The sequence below is a fragment of the Lagopus leucura genome, unplaced genomic scaffold (genome assembly GCF_019238085.1).
Source record: "Lagopus leucura isolate 7727_CA_CO unplaced genomic scaffold, USGS_WTPT01 Super-Scaffold_100015, whole genome shotgun sequence".
Lineage (NCBI taxonomy): Eukaryota > Metazoa > Chordata > Aves > Galliformes > Phasianidae > Lagopus > Lagopus leucura.
The window spans coordinates 7,213,522-7,225,182 of NW_024962269.1; the positions used below are offsets into that span (position 1 = coordinate 7,213,522).

The 11,661-nt window shown below is 49.3% G+C and overlaps 1 protein-coding gene across 2 annotated transcripts in view; it reads left to right on the forward strand.

Annotated features, from left to right (window-relative positions):
* The first annotated feature begins 5,272 nt into the window (after window positions 1-5,272).
* The window catches only part of SEMA6D (semaphorin 6D), a 30,669-nt gene continuing 24,280 nt past the window's right edge, over window positions 5,273-11,661 (forward strand). Inside the window, exon 1 of one of the 2 annotated variants that reach the window (XM_042875991.1) lies at window positions 5,273-5,292. The gene's annotated coding sequence lies outside the window, so the exon portion shown is untranslated. Of the gene's footprint in view, window positions 5,293-5,587; window positions 5,625-11,661 lie in introns of those variants that run through there. The other variant, XM_042875990.1, reaches the window with a different exon arrangement.

Consider the following 11,661-nt stretch of genomic DNA (forward strand, 5'->3'; position numbering starts at 1 on the left):
CCCATCAAACGATAGGTGATGAAATATACCTAACTGAAAAGCTAATCACTGGAAGAAAAGGGAAGTTTTCTTGCTCTCAGTGATTGCTGGAGACATTGCAGGGGCTGAGGAGCCAGCAGCACGCGCTGTGTTGCACCTGGTCCCAGCAGGCACCACAGCAATGCCCTCACTTGGGCTCCTCCATTCCCAGCTTCCTGCCTGGTACAGCCCAACCCTCTCTGGGATGTTTTTAACAAGGTTATTCTTTTGCAAAGGCCAGGAATTAGTCACATTTTACCACTGCAGGAAAGTGACATGGCCAGAATTGTTGGCCTGAAAGAGTTTGCTTTTCAAAGTGAAGGCTGATGGAGAGCCTGCAGGCAGGAAAGACCAGTTTTACAGCATGACTCTGCCCAGTTTTGTTCCCTGCTCGAATCCCTTTTATTATCTTTGACATCCAGTCATCCAGATTTCACTATAAGCACATTTCAAGTAGTAAAATATGCAAGATACCGCATTAGAAGCATTGTGCTGTGCCTTGTCCTTGCTGGTGCGGTGTTCCCTCTGGCAGCCCCACAGCCAGAGCAGGGCAGGAGCTCCAGCCTTCACTGCCCTGCATCTATCAGGGCAGAGCCTGCATGAGCCCTGTGGGCTGACCCATGCAGAGCTGCCAAGGCAGAAAAAAGTTATTCATTTTCCAATTATTTTATCAATTACTGGCATATCTCCTCTGCCTCCCAATGGATATGGTGGAACTGGAGAGCCAGCAGATTGAATTTCAGTCAGACTTTTGCCTAAGTAAGAACTGAGAGCAGCAATTAGATTTATCTTGTAAATACTCAGTACCAACATAGTGCTCTGTATGCTCCATGAGGCAAACTGATGTCTGATGATCATGGGTAGGCACGGAACTGCAGCGCACACCCATTTCTTCCACCTGCCAGAAAGATAGATTACAAGAGCAGAAGCGTATGCAGATGTTGATGCAGTGCAGAGCTGGGATAAAGTTGCCAAGTTGGGGTGCACAGCCCATCAGTGCTAGCAGAACATCATTGCTACGCCTCCAAACTGACAGGCGTTCCACCTGAGGCTTCTATACATCCCCCTAAATAAGGAGGCAGGCTAGAAAGATAGAAAACAGAGTGAACAATGATGTAAAAATTGAGGTTTTGACAGTCAGAAATACTTTAAGAACAACTCTCAACACAGTGCGCAAAAAAGATGCTAAAAGAAAGTGGTAAAACTGTTCTGTGTCTACCTATATTTTACCAAATGCTAATCGCTTAAAAGCACCTCCTGTAATTTACTGAGAGCTGACAAGGGTGGAAGAGGAGGTTTCACGTCATTTGGAAAATATGAGAAAATTATTTTCTTTTCTTTAAGCATTGTAAAGAAATATGCTTGTGTGCTACCTGAATTGGATACTATTTGCGGAGATAAAATTATGACATCTTTTCTTACACTTACCACCTTCATACAGCACTTGACTTATTACCAATCATTTGCCTGTATCAACACAGCGCAGGCCCGTGACATTGGCAGTTTGCTATTTTTAGCCAATTGGTGTAAATCATGAGCGACAACGTTCTGAAATGTCTCACTTCTGACTTGTGTTGATACTGCAGCAAGCTCAAGACTCAAGCAAGGAGAACGGCTGGCTCCACTTTCACCTGTATTTCCCATGCAACAAGGGCTAGGGGGACTGAATGGAGTAGGATCTAAATGCTGTCCAGGCAGATAAAAGATCCATCTTCTTGGAATCTAAACCATGGGAGATGGAGGTGAATAAGTGGCCACGAACAGAGCAATAGCTACAATAAGTGTTTGTGGAGATGGCTGCTAAAGCAGTAAGCATCCATCTAACGGAGGCGAGTGTTACTCCCGTGTAATTCTGCATTGTGCAAGTTATTAGTAGAAGACTGTAACAAGCTACCAGCTTCAGCTGGTGTGGCTTCAGCCTCCTTCTGGTGATATGCTGTGAAACATTACAGCTCAAGCTTCATATTTTCCATATTTATGTTCTAAAATATCCAAAGGATTCTTTACCAAGCAGCAGAGACAAAAGCTGGCTTCTTAGGAAATTGTTCCGCATTCATTCACACACAGTACAGGCTTACCCTGCCGTGTGCAATGGCTCCCCTGACAGTGAAAAGGCACTAAGGCACCAGAGCTGTATGAGCATAACGTTTTTGGGTAGTTAATAGAAACCAACATTATCAGGCAGACCAATATTTACCCCTGCAATGGGAGCATTACTCATTGAATAGCATCTTAAACTGTCCAACTAACTTTATACACTCACAATAAATAAATTCTGTTCTCTTTTATTATCAAAATTAATTACAGACAAGGTAAGTCGTAACAGCCTCACTTTCAGCTTAGATTTAAGGACAGTGAATATAAAAACTGTGCATATCTGATTCATCAGAAATGAAGTGCCTAACCCACAGTAAATTACTCTGTCCGCTGCTCTGTGGGGGCAGATGTCTATACACAGTATTGCGATGTGGTGCCTTTTGGAGGGACCAAACAGGAGGGAGGAGGAAAACAGTTAGCTAAAATGTAATGACTCTTACGATATGGCATCATTGCATCCTGCCACTACTGTGATGTGGCCATTCTTCTGTAACTGACATTTGCTGTTTTTATTGGAAATGACATAGCTTAAATGAATAGGTCCTCAAAATATAAGTTTCAATTTCATTCAGGAGCCATCGCGCCTGCAGTAGTGTGCTGAGTCACCCACTGAGCTCTGGCACAGGCCCAGGGAACCCGGCCGTGCCATCCTGCGTGGTTCACCCTAGGGATGTGCCATGGGAGCAGACCTTCCCAAGCTGCTGCCCCACACCATGCAGCGTGCCCCTTCCCACCGCACCGCTGCCTGGTGACCGGGGATGCCATCGAACGGCTGTGCTTCCTGAGCCCAGCTCAGCCTTGGCTATGAACCCAATGGAGGAATTCAAGTGGAATGAAATGTCTGCTTTAAGCACACGTTAGTTTTATATTATCTGTGTTTTAATGAAGCAAAGTCTCAATTTGTTGTTCTAACAGATGGTGGTTCTTCTATCTATATGTAAATTTTGAATATTCTGCTTACATTTTCAAATTTGTGAACATGACTGTTGCTTAAGTCTGTAAAACACTTAGAGGGTGAAAAATCCCTTAGACAATAGGAATAATCCATAAGATACACCCCTGAGATGGGTACGGTGAGCGCTGTGCTTGCCGTTCGGTACCCAGGGACAGTCCGGCCGGAGCCGGGCGCTGCTCGGGCGCTGCTGGCCCCGCTCTGCGCTCAGTCCTTCTCGTGGTGACTGTGCTATTAGATTCCGCTGATGTGCTTCTTTTACAAATCAATCATTGTAGGGGTAATTAACATTTAAAAGCCAGGTTTCTTTTAATTCCATTAATATATTTGTGACAAGAAATGTGTTGGCAGAATCCAAAGGTTAAGAGTTACAATGAAGAACAAGTTTTAGAATAAATGAAAGTTAAGGCCTAAAAGGGGCTGACAATGCCCCATTAATCTGCACGCTATTGACACAATAGTGCTCTGTTGTGTCAATGAGGATTTAAGAAGCTTTGCGGCGCATGTAACTGATGGTTTATCATATCAATAGGAGCCTGCATGTATTGGTGCTTAAAAACCTGTGGCTGTATAATTCCCTGCCGGCACCCTCTGTAAGTGCACATACTTTTAATCCCCACAGAAAGTGGCTCTAGCCATGCTGCAAGTTTTGAAACTGGAATAAACCACCATCTTTAATATTTCAGCATAGATCTGTCTATGCTCGACTATCCCAAAGCTCTGTACTTCAAACCAAAGGCCTTTGCCATACAGCAGTGTGATCGGATGCTCAGCATCGCATTCATCTCACCTCGATGTATGGACGCCCTCCAACAGTCCGTGGCTGGGACGGGCAATGGAAGGGAGATCCCGCAGGGTGGGTCGGCAGCCCCGACCCCAGCCTGGGGTGACTGCCCGTGGACAGGCACAGAGCTGCTCTGGGAGCCAAGTGCTTCTTTTAGGGGTGGTCACATTTGTGCTCTGAGCCTTTTTGTCCTTGCGTTATGGTTTGATTCCCAACGCAGTGAATAGCCTCTATCAGAGCATTTTCACGCGCCGTGCAAATGTCTGTGCTCTTAGACAAGGGCTGTGTCTGAGAAGGAGAAAATCAAGTCTTTGCACCTTTAACAAGGCAGCGGCACTTGGGGTGCAACATAGCAGCGCTGTGTTTGCTGCGAGGAAACCCATAATGATCTCGCCTTTAGCCTGTCACCACTAGGAAACATCAGAGAGAGACAGCCAAGGGACGGACTTGCCAAAAACGTCCTATTCCCATGGCTGAGAGATTTTGTTGGCACCATCTCTAAAGAGAATTTACTATGGGCCGCATCCTGGCGCCCTCGCACAGAGGAGTCGGTTCCCGAGAGGCAGCGCTCCCCCTGCGAGGAGCACAGAGCCCGCAGGCTCCGCTCGGTGCCGCCCGGTGCCACACAACTCATCGCCCACGGGGCACAGGGCAGGGGCCCGGGTTCAGCCTGGGAGTGACTGCCACCCCTCCTCAGTCACGGTTTCTGTTGCTTTTACTCCGAATTCTTCTGTTTCCCCGTTTAAAAAAGAAAAAAAAAAAGAAAGAAAGAAAAAAAAAAAAAGCGTATATGATAGAGTTGGGTGAGTAATCCTTCTTCTTTTCATCTTCTTTCGGGGGCATCCGAAGTATTTCGTGGCACTTTAAGTTTTAATTAATTAGAGTTTAACGTGGGGAAGAAAGAAAAAAAAAAAAAACAATGAATGTATGACAGCTGTTCCCCGGACTTCACGTCTGGGATCCAGCCCTTTGTTTCTGGAATAGATATAGGCATTTCGGACGGGCACTTAAGGATGTCATTTCAAGGACGTCCCCCACTACCACCCGCGAAGTATTCATCTGCAAAATTGAGTCTCATTAGGCTGCAAAATTGCACTGCGAGCGATGGCTTTGGAAGTAGGAAAGCACCGTCTGCGTCGAGGCGCGGAGCTGGCCACGCTCCGGCCGCCCCTCCGCCGCCTGCAACAGCCGTTCCCCCGGCTGGGGCCGCCCGAGCCGCGAAGCCGGGTCGACGGAGCGCGCTAATCGCGCGGAGCTCCGCGGGGCCGCCCGGGGGCAGCGGCGTGAGCGGGGCGAGCCCGGCGCTGCCCGAGGCAGGGACGGGCGGAGGCGGGGGCCGGGGCCGGGCGGCGCCGGGGCCGGTACCGGGGTAGGGCCGCCCCCGTACGGCGCTGCTCTGCGCGGGGCCCGGCCGGGGGCCGCCTGGCCGCTCCCCGGGGCGGTGAGGGCTGCGCGGGACGGGGCGGCGGGGAGTTGGCGGAGGGGCGCGGGTTTTGCGCGGAGGCGGAGCGAGGCTGGGCGCGGCGAGGGGCGGGTGAAAACAAACACATTAAAGGGAGGGGAAAAGGGAAAAACGAGAGAGAAACGGGGGAAGAAAAAAAAAATAATAGTAAGGCGGGAGGAAGGCGGGAAGGGGTGGGCTCTGCGCGGTGCGCCGCCCCCGCGCTGGCTGGGCAGCGAGCAGAGCGCCGGGATGGGGCGGCCGGCGGGGGGCAGCGGGCGCAGGAGGCAGCCCCGCCGGCGGGCGGCGGCCCCGGGCAGCGGCAGCGGCAGGTACGGGCACCGAGACGGGCACGGGGCGAGGGGACGGAGTGGCGGCGCGGGTCCGTCCCCCGCAGGTCGCCGCGGGAGCTTGGGGCAGCTGCAGCGGGCGCTTAGCGGCGGGGTCTCGGCGGGGAGCGGTGATTTACGGGCTCCCGGCGGCTGTCAGGCACTGGGAGGCAGAGGGAGCTGTGCTCCGGTCTCCGATCTGTTACGGAGGGAAGCAAACCCGAGAGTCGGCTCTGAATCGTCCCCGCTCGAGGCTGGGGCGACCGCTCTCCGTCCTCGGCTTCTGCGGAAGCGGCGCTCAGGTGCGGAGCGGGGAAACTTTGTGTGGGAGCGGGCAGCTCTCCGCGGGCAGCGGCCGGGCGGCGGCGTGCGGGCTCCGGGGAACGCCTGCTTTGTTGTTTGTAAGCGTCGGATGGATATTAAAGGTCACACCGATATTTCCAGGTGGATATTATCCCTGCGCTTTAAAGATTTTTGGGGTATTTTCTTTTTGGTTGTTTTCTGTTTCTTTTCTTTTCGGATGATTTCCATCGCGTTTTGTCTCGTAAGCTGGAAAATGCAATTAAGTGTGCTTTAGGCTGGCATGTTGAAAATCCTGTCGTTCCGGAGGGTATCCCACTTGTTAACATGAATACAGCGCCGTGCTGGTCTGCAATTAGTGGCTCTTCCCGTCGTGGAGTTGTTTCTCACTTCAGGTCAGGGTGATGCTTGTGGCACAGCGTTTCCCTGCGAGGAGCTGAGCAGAGCTCGGCCCGCTGTGCAGAGCCATTTGTATTTTGATGCGTGCGTGGCTTGGAATACATTGGCTGTTGAGCGTAGCAGCAGCTCTGATGGTTCATCGTGCTCACATATGTGGTGCTTGCTGTACAGATGGTATTGTGGCTTCTCCGTGTACACACGCACACATTTCACACGTAATGTGCAGGAATTACAGCAAACTTCCTCTAGAATGCTGCTCAGGGCTCTGTAAATGGGTGGCATTCTTCCCGTGCTTATTTCCTTTGAGGAAAACGCGCCTCTTTCTGGGGGTACCTTTGTGCCTCGAGCTGGTTGTGTTTCTCTCCCAACATTTGTAAATTGACTTAAATAAATTTGAGGGAACAGCTTCCCGCTCTCTCTTAGTGCTGCTGTACGGCTCTTACATACAGATACTTTCACAGAGGACGTTCTGAGGTTCTTTCCTTCCAAGTCCAACAGGAAGTTCATTGTAAATCCCTGCGATCACTTTTGTGGCAGAAGAGAATGGACTTTTTTTTTTCCTGCTTTATTCACAGTATAAAATTCTGTGCACCTCTAAAGTCTGCTTAAGTCACTATTCAGTAAATTAAGCCGTATGTAATCACATTTAATGTAGTAAGCGATGGGCACGTTGTGTTGTGTTGGCAGATACTGTACAAACATTTACTCTGGCTTAGATAAATACAAATTGCAGTGGAGTGCTCTGACTCTTTTTCTGTATAACCATGAACTTTAACATTTTTTATATTAAGCAACATAAAACTCAGTTGTTTCGAAAACAGGAAGAGCAAGTTTGCAGTTGGAATTTATTACTATTCTCAATTATGTAGCTCGGTCTCCAAGAGGACAGCCAAAAAGCATAACCCAGGGGTCTAAAATGGTTTGCTTAGCAGGCTGCTTGCTTCCATCTGCATCTTCAGTTACAGCGAGCAGACACCCTCCTCCCCGCATCCTCCACTCTGTTGGTACCTGTTCTCATTTGTGGTTGAGATGGAACAAAGATAACATCATCTAACAGTGCTTTGTGTGATGCAGGAGTGTGTGCCAGGAATACAGCCGTGGCCCTGTCACAACCAGCTGTGTGCCTGCAGCCCCGTCTCGCACCCTTTTGCTGGGCCACCTGAAGGGCTCTGCTGCTGCAGCCGGCACTCAGCCCCGGGAACTGCTGGGACTTGGATGGAGAATTGTGAGGAGCACACAGTTAGATAGGATGCTTAATTACATACGCAATTAATTCTGACTAAATGGGTCTTCGATCTGATCGGTCCTGTCGTGGGAGATACATGGAGGTAAAGAGAGGAAGTCATAGAAGCTCCCTTCAGAGCATGTGTTAGGTGTTTGTAATAACTCATCTGACAGCCAGTCACACACCAACTGCAGCTCTTGGTTATTACGGTTATCTTTTTATTGTTTTAGAAACATTATTGCACTTAGCATAGGATTCAGCATCCCTTGAAGTGGAATGAAGCCCATTTAGCTGCACAGAGCTTCCGTAGAAATGTTGAAATGCTTTGGTTGTGCTTCCTTCTGAAAAGCAGAAATGTGAAGTCAAGTGGAGAGATCCTGGGTGGATGTGGCCAGTTCTCATCAGGTGTCATATGCGTGATGTGACAGGGACCCGTCTGGTTGTGGTCTGCCTTTTGTGAGACAAAGGGAGCGGCTGTATGAGCAGCTTCTGTGCTTATACTAGCTTATGTTGGGCTTAATTATGTTGCACTCTGGTGTTTTTCAGAGAATGCTCTGTGTGTATGTGTTGCTTACTGAATAGAGATGGTGGTTGATTACATATTTGTGTGTTAAACCTACCAATAATTCCAGTTAAGAAAAATCAGATGTCTTTCCATTGGAAAAGGTAGTAATCTGCTCCATAAGTAATTAAGAAAAGAAGGAAGGTATATTATTTGCATTGGGTAGTGTAAGTTATTTTCAGTCTTAGCAGTGTGTAATTAAAACAGTTCAAATGTTGCTTTCGTCAAAACTGCTGCTAGAACAGATGATGCCTTTTCTTATGCATCAGATAAGCTACTGCAGTTACCGTTAAAATTTGTCTGAGCCATTTTATTAAGTTGTTACTTGTTCTGTGAATAGCTGCCAGCCTTGAGTTCAAAAGAAAGTAGGTTCTGATTTGTTCCCATGTCACATGGAGGAGACGTGCAGCAAAAAATCGTACTACTGCCCATCTGATGCTGTTTCCAGGAGCTCTGCGTGCCACACTCTCTTTTCCTGGCAGTGGTGTGACAGTATTTACAGTGGGCTCAGCTCCTTCAAACAGGAATGCTGTTGGAATGGTCCCACTTCCAAAGCCAAACATTGGTGCAACCACAGAGCTCAGAGCTGCAGCTCGCATATCTAACATACAAGTTGTGTTGATTTCCCAAACTCTTCTGTGCCGTTCGGCCTTTGTTAAGTAACTCAGATTAGCATTTTAACAGCCCTGAAGTGAACTCCTGCCATTCTCCTCGCTTGGACAGTGCGTGCAGGCCATCCATCACCCTGTCCTTGGCCACAACAGCCTACTGCCTCCACAGCCATTTGGAGCTGCACAGAAACCACCCGACTGTGAACGGCACAGCTGGCTGCAGCAATTTTTCCTTCCACGCCACTGGCAGCATTGTCTGGCTATGGTAACTAAAGCTAACACCCAGAACAGGGAGCTGTTTTGTGCCGGCACCCAGACTCCATGGGCACAACTGGGCAGGCTGCAAGATGGCTGCTGGGCTGATGAGAGGAGGTGGCCACGGGGCTCCTTCTTCCCTGGGCCCGGCACACAGACTGCAACCTGTTGTGAGAGGGGATGGAGCTCACCCTGAGGGAGCCTGCTGGCTGCACCCTCTCCTTCAGCATGCAGGCCAGGCTGCGCTTCGAGAGCCGCCAGCTGAGGAAACACAACCTGCAGCTTCAACTTAGCCACGCAAACAGGCAGAGAGCGCGGAGGATTTCAGCTGTGTGTTTCACACATTCTTGGAGAAGCCTTTTTAGTTCCACAACGGAAACCATGTGATTTCACAGGATCCGTGCCCAGACTCTAAGACTTGCTACAGATGCGTTCCTTGGGTTGTTTTGCAGATCTACAAATGCAATAGGGAAGAAGTTGTAGGATTTATTGCTTAATGGTGACCTGAGCTCTAAGTGGCAGGTAACTTCTCCTCATGGCCCTGTGCTAATCTCACTTGTGGTGATTTTTTGCATAATTTAAGCAAATTGGCCTTGCGTGACTGCCTGCCATGTCAGCCACAGCTTGCTTGCTAGGAGGGAGCCTTGCTTCAAGAGCAAAGGAGGTCAGGAGGTGTTGCCTGGCAGGAGGGGCCGGTGGACACGGGCTGGAAGAGGAGGAGCTCAAGCAAGCAAGTGACATTTGTTCTGTCCAGAATGGTTACAAACCTTGTAAATGAAATCAGTCCCTGGACAGCTTTGATTTATATTCTCGTGCAGCAGATTGGCCTTGGTCTGCCTGACCTTGGTAACATTACAGAGGTCGCATTTGCACGCAGATAATCCTCTTGCAGAAAAGTTTGTTGTTGCTGTTATTTTTGTTAGCCATTGGTGCCCAAGAGCCAAATCCCAGCCTGGGTTTCTAATTGGGTAGGCCTCAAACAAACACAGAATGAGAAGGAGGGACCCTGTTTCCCACCAGGGATGGTTGCAGGGATGAGCAGCAGATGGGTGCTGTCAGGCAGGTCATTGAGGAGCTGTTGGCCTGCATACCCAGGGCCGAGCTGGTCTTGGTGCAGGACACACATGCTGGCTGGTGTCAGACGCAAGGAGGGCTTCGATGAGGATTTGTGCTGCAAGTGAGGATTAATTGGGCGGTGCTAGCTGGGGGGCTCCACAAGTGTGTGGGGGCAGCAGGGAAGCAAACAGAGCTGATTGTCTGGGAAGGGAACGAGCAAGCTGTGGGGACCAGCAGCACAGCACTTGCTGTCAGTACTGGGAGCAAGCCCTCAGCAGAGATGAGAGGTGATCAGCTGGTCACTCAGCTCAGCTATTACTGGGATAATAGGCTTTTCTTAACATGAGCTGCATAGTTCATCACTCTCGTGCCAAATGGTCCCGACAGCTGGGCCTCTGCTCTTTGAGCAGCAGCGAGGTGCCAGCCCACACCGCCTGCCGGGAGTGGCAGGTAGGGGTGTAGGGCCTTCCCCCAGCCTTGCTGTGCTGTGGAACAGAAGGCTTTCCCCTGCAGTCCCACTGCTGTGCTTCCCAGGCACTGGTGGGGAACGAGGAGAGTGGCGGCTCCTCGTGGCACCAACAGAAGGTGTTGCTGCTATTTCTGTGTACGTCTGTCATGACAGATGTGCTTTGGGGTCAGAAGAACATTGTCCTGCTGGTATTTCCAGCCCCAGTTTATATATACCTCTCCTTGGGCACCCCTCCCAATGCTGTGTGTGAACAGTTGTGCATCTATTGGACCATGCAACAACCCTGGTTTGGAAGGCTGCAGAGAAAATTACATGTGTATTTAGCTTGCAGGAGCCTCAGTGTTTACTTAAGGCTCCAGGATTAAAATTTTAGATGGTGTTTGAATGTAGTCTACTGTCAGTAAGGAGGCTGTGGCTCTGCCTGGTAGTGAAATAGTAGCTAAAAACAAGAGTCATGAATGCTCGGCAGTAAAGCACCCAGGTGTTAAGTACCAGGGTACCCAGTGCCTGGTGGCTCGGGGCTGTATCCTGCAGAAACAACAGAAGCAGGAGAGGGCCATTTACTTTCAAACAGTTGGCCAAGAGCCAGCGCTGGCACCCCTTGCAAATATAGCTATATTTGGTGTATTGCCGCCCAGAGACAAGTGGTGAAGGGAAGGGTAAGGATAAGAGGAAAAGCAGTGGTGTGAAAGCTGTCAACAGCATGCGAACAATGTCCCCAGGTGTCTCATGAAAGGAGTAATAAGGGGTAAAAAATCATCTTGCGGAGTTGAATGGGTTCTTTCAATTTACAAAGTTCTGCTCTCCACGGCAGTTTCTTAAACCCAGCACGTGTTTATCAAAGATTAACGCTGAGAAGCCGGTAATTTGTTTTTGCTCAGCAAATCGTATTTCTTCATGAAGTGAGTGCTACGTGGATATTTTTAGCAATGTATAGGTTTTTTTTTTTCTTAATGATAACCTCAAACTAAAGTAATCAAATCCCATGTTTGGGGATTAATCTGATTCCCTGCAAGGGTATAGATAGAATTTTTTTTGTCCTTTGTACCATGGTTCAGGTTTTACTCAGAGTGGATTATGGCTTTTCCTCCCACTAAAGCATCAGGTTTTCATCCTTGCCAGAGACATAACAAGCACCGCTCATGTGCTCTTACATGGCAAGC